Source organism: Trichosurus vulpecula, chromosome 6 (assembly GCF_011100635.1).
Source record: "Trichosurus vulpecula isolate mTriVul1 chromosome 6, mTriVul1.pri, whole genome shotgun sequence".
NCBI classification, from domain to species: Eukaryota; Metazoa; Chordata; class Mammalia; order Diprotodontia; family Phalangeridae; genus Trichosurus; species Trichosurus vulpecula.
The window spans coordinates 40,592,411-40,598,115 of record NC_050578.1 but is presented as its reverse complement, the minus strand read 5'-3'; positions in this window follow the sequence as shown (position 1 = coordinate 40,598,115).

Below are 5,705 nucleotides of genomic sequence, written 5' to 3'. Positions count from 1 at the left end.
GGAGGAAGAATAGGATGGAGGGAATTACAGTTAGTAATTATAACTGTGAATATGAATGGTATGAACTGTCCCATAAATGGAAGCAGATAACAGAGTGGATCAAAAACCATAATCCTACAATATGTTGTTTACAAGAAACATGCTTGAAACAGAGAGATACACACAGAGTAAAGGTAAAGAAGGGCTGGAGTAAAATCTATTATGCATCAGCTTAAGTTAAAAAAAAATAAAAAGCAGGGGTAGCAATCCTGATCCTGAGCAAAAATAGACCTAACTAAAAGAGATATGCAGGAAACTACATCTTGCTAAAAGGTACCATAGACAATGAAGCAATATCAATACTAAACATATGCACCAAATGGTATAGCATCCAAATTCTTAAAAGAGAAGTTAAGTGAGTTAGAGGAAGAAATAGACAGCAAAACTATACTAGTGGGGGACTTCAACTGTCCCCTCTCAGAACTCGACAAATCCAAGCAAAAAACAAATAAACAACAAAAGAAACTAGGGGAGTAAATAGAATAGTAGAAAAGTTAAATATGGGAGATCTTTGGAGAAAACCAAATGTAAAGAGAAAAGAATATACTTTTTTTTTCCTCAGTAGCACATGGTACCTACATGAAGATTGACCCTGTAATAGGCCTTAAAAACTTCAAAATCAAATGTATAAAGGCAGAAATAAATGATTTTAATGTGATAAAAATTACATTCAACAAAGGGCAGTGGAAAGATAAATGAAAAATGAATTGGAAACTAAATAATCTATTCCCAAAGAATAAATGGCTCAAAGAACAAATAATAGAAACAATCAATAATTTCATTAAAGAGAATGACAGCAATAAGATGACATGGCAAAATTTATGAGATGACACCAAAGCAGTAGTGGGGGAAAGGGAATTCTCTAAATTACTACATCTACAAAATGGAAAAAAAAAGAACAAATCAATGAATTAGGCACACACTAAAACAAAACAAAACAAAACAAAAAACATCTAAAAAAAAACAACAAATTAAGAATCCTCAATTGAGCACATAATTAGAAATCCTGAAAAATCAAAGGTTAGATTAATAATATTAAAAGTTGGAAAAAACCTATCTAACTGATAAATCTAAAAATAAACCTAACAGATATACGTCATTTGTTAATTTGATTTAAAAAAAGAAGAAAACCAAATTATTAGTATCAAAAATGAAAAGGGCGAAATTACCACCAATTAAAAAGAAATTAAAGCAATCATTAGGAAATATTTGCCCACCTTTATGCCAATAAATTTAATAATCTCAGTGAAATCCATGAATATTTATGAAAATATAAATTACCTAGATTAAGAAATCTGGAAATAGTATGCCTAAACAACCTCACCTTAGGAAAAGAAATTGAATAAGCCATTAATGAACTCTGAAGGGGAAACAATTCCCCAGGGCCAGATGAGGTCACAAGTGAATTCTACCAAACATCTGAAAAACAATTAATTGCAATACTATATGAACTATTTGGAAAAATAGGTGGAGTCCAATAAAACCCATTTTATGACACAAATAAAGTGTTGATACCTAAACCAGGAAGAGTTAAAACAGAGAAAGACAATTATAGACCAATTTCCCTAATGAATGCCGACGCAAAAATTTTGAGCAAAATACTAGCAAAGCAATTACAGCAATATATCATGAGGATTATACACTATGACCAGGTATGATTTATATTAAGAATGCAGGTTTGGTTCAATATTAGAAAAACTATGAGAATAATTGACCACATCGATAACAAAACCAATAGAAATCATACAATTTTCTCAATAGATGTTAGAAAGCCTTTGACAAAATACAAACACCCATTCCTATTAAAAACACTAGAGAGTATAGGAATAAAGGGAGATTCCTTAAAATGATAAGCAGTATCTGCCTAAAACCATCAGCAAGCATTATCTTTAATGGGCACAACCTAGAAGCCTTTCTAATAAGATCAGGGATGAATAAAGGATGCTCATTATCACTACTATTATTCAATATAATACTAGAAATATTAGCTGTAGCGATAAGAGAAGAAAAACAAATCAAAGGAATTAGAATAGGCAATGAAGAAATAGAATTATCACTCACTGCAGATGATATAATGATAAATGCTATTGGAACCCTAGAGAATTAACTAAAAAACTACTTGAAATAATTAACAACTTTAGCAAAGTTGCAGGATTTAAGATAAACTCACATAGACCACAAACATTTCTTTATATGGCCAATAAAGCCCAGTAGCAAGAGATAGAAAGAGAAATTCCATTTAAAATAACTGTAAGCAATACAAAATACTTAGGAGTCTACCTGCCAAGAAAAAGCCAGGAACTATATGAACATAATTACAAAACATTTTTCACACAAATGAAGTCAGATCTAAACAACTGGAGAAATATCAATTGTTCATGAGAAAGCCAAGGCACTATAATAAAAATGACAACTCTGCCCAAACTAATTTATTTATTCAGTGTCATATCAATCAAACTGCCAAAAAATTATTTGATAGAGCTAGGAAAAACAACAGCAAAATTTATCTGGAAGAACAAAAGGTCAAGACTATCAAGGGAACTAAAGGAAAAAACAAACAAAGGAAGGTGGCCTAGAAATACCAGATCTCAAGCCATATTATCAAGCAGTAATCATCAAAACTATCTGGGACTGGCTAAGAAAAGAGCAGTGGATCAGTGGAGCAGATTACATACACAAGACATGGTAGTCAATGAACATAATAAGCTAGTGTTTGATAAGCCCAAAGCCTCTACTTTTTGGCATAAGAACTCACTATTTGACAAAAACTGCTGGGAAAACTAGAAAAAAAAATAAGACACAAACTAGGTATAGACCAACACCTCACACCACACAAGATAAGGTCAAAATGGGTGCATGATTTATACATAAAGTGTGACACCATGAGGAAATTAGAAAAGCAAGCAATTGTCTACCTTTCAGATCTATGGAGAGGGGAAGAATTCATGACCAAACAAGAGACAGAGAGCATTACAAAACGTAAAATAGATATTTTTGATTATATAAAATTAAAAGGCTTTTGTACAAACAAAACCAATGCAGTCAAAATTAGAAGGAAAGCAGAAAGCTGGAAAACAAGCTTTACATCAAAGTGTCTTGATAAAGGCCTCAATTCTCAAATATATAGAGAACTGAGTTAAATTCATAAGAATACAAGCCATTCCCCAATTGCTAAATATTCAAAGGATATAAACAGGCAGTTTCCAAAGGAAGAAATCAAAGTTATCTATAGGCATATGAAGAAGTGCTCTAATTTTTTATTAGAGAAATGCAAATTAAAACAACTCTGAGTTACCACCTCATGCCTATCAGATTGGCTAATCTGACAAAACAGGAAAATGATAACTGTTGGAGAAGATGTAGGAAAATTAGAACATTAATGCATTGTTGGAGTTGTGAACTGCTACAGCCATTCTGAAGAGCAATTTGGAATTATGCCCAAAGGGCACTCAAACTGTGCATACCCTTGTATCCAGTAATACCATTACTGGCTCTGTATCCCAAAGATATCATAAAAAAGGGGAAAGGGCATATATGTGCAAAAATATTTACAGCAGCCCTCTTTGTGGTCACAAAATATTGGAAACTGGAAATTGAGGAAACTGAAAATTGAGGAAATTCCTCAACTGAGGAATAGTGGAACAAGCTGTGGTATATGAATGTGATGGAATATTACTGTGCAATAAGAAATGGTGGACAGGCAGACAGGTTTCAGAAAAACCTGGAAAGACTTGTGCAAACTGATGCAATGAGAAATGAGCAGAGCCAGGAATACATTGTACACAGTTCCAGCAATACTGTGTTATGGTCAACTATGAATGACTCACTTCTGAGCAACACAAAGTTCTAAGATAAGTACAAAGGACTCATGAAGGAAAATGCTATCTACGTTCAGATAAAGAACTAATAGACTCTGAATGCAGATTGAAGAATACTTTTGTTCACTTTATTCTTTTTCATATTTTTTTTTGTTTTAGATCTGTTTCTCCTTTCACAACTGTAACTAACATGGAAAAATTTTCTATATGACAGTACATGTGTAACTTGTATCAAATTACCTACCATTTTAGCAAGGCGGGGGAGGAAGGGAGAAAAATTTTGAACTCAAAATCTTATAAAAATGATTGTTAAAAGTTGCCTTGACATGATATGGGAAAAATAAAATACTATTTTAAAAAAATGGGCTAGTCACATGGTAAGAGCAAGGGGAAAGCAATGGAAAATATAAACATCCTAGCAGTATTCTTATGAAGTCAAGAGGAAGCAAAGAAGGTGATCCTAGATCCATTTGGCTATTTGAGTATATAGGCTATTTTTGTCATGAAGGTATGACTTTTCAATCACCTTGTAAAGAATGGTAACAGGATTGCAATTATCAAACAATACCTCTTTTTTATAACCAATGGCATACACTTTAGGACATCTACCTGTGTAGGATTTATGGCTAAGGTACTGTTGACTGTTACTTTATAAAAGCTAAATGGCCCATAACTTTGGCTTCTCTGAAAAAAAAAGTCATAAACAAGTGGACAAAAAAGTCCAATCAGGTTTAAAGTATTCATGTAACACTTTATCTGATCTCATGATCAATGTTGGCTTAAAATAATCTGAAGGTGATGCCTATTCCAAATAAGTATATCCTGTAGCTCCCTGGAATTAAAAATCAATATGACTCTAGGATTCTGTTTTATTTAAAGTAAAATATGCTCAAGAATACAGATAGACCCCTTCTTAGGATTGGTGACTAATTATGAAGTCTTTGATTTAGAGCATTTTGTTGTAATAGTATTTGTGGATGGTGCATGGCAAATATTTCCCCTGATTTCATGGTGATGTATACAGTCATATAGACTGCAGGACTGGAAATGGTCTTGAAGAATATCTATTCCAATTCTTAAAATTTGGAAATGGAAGCAAAAAGATGTTAGATAACTTTCCCAAAGTCATATCAATCAATAAGCAACTATTTAACATCTGCTATGTGACAGGCACTGTTCTAGATCCTGAGGATATAAAGACAAATGCGAAAATAGCCTCTGTCCTCAAAAAGGTTACAGTCTAGCCTAGGGAGACAACAAACGCATATACCAATATATTAAAAATAATTGATGCAAGGTGACTTTGGAAAAAAGGTGTTAGCAGTTAGGGAGTTCAGGAAAGGCTAAATGGTGAAACCTGAAGAAATTGAGGGATCCTGGCAAATAGAGATGAGGAGAAAGTATATTTTAAGCAAAGGTGGAAGCCAGTATAAAGGCAGGGAAGTGGGAGTAGCAGTGTGGTACGATGCATAAAGTTGGACCTGGAGCTGGTATTACCTGAGTTCTAATCTTGGCTCAGGTATTTATTTTTGTGTGACCCTGGGCAAGTCATTTTACCTCTACAGGCCATAGTTTCTTTATCTGCAAAATACAGATTATGGTCTTTACCTCCCAGGATTGTTTTGAGGACCAATGAGATTAACACATCTAAAGAGCTTTGGAAACATTAAAGTGCTACTTCAATGCTAGCTAGCTTGCTGTAGTAGTAGTAGTGGTAGTAGTAGTAGTAGTAGTAGTAGTAGTAATACTACAGTAGTAGTGGGGATGGTGGTAGTGGTAGTAGCATTAATAGTGTAGTAGTAGTAGTGGTAGTAGTAGTAATAGTGGTAGTAGTAGTAGTAGTAGTAG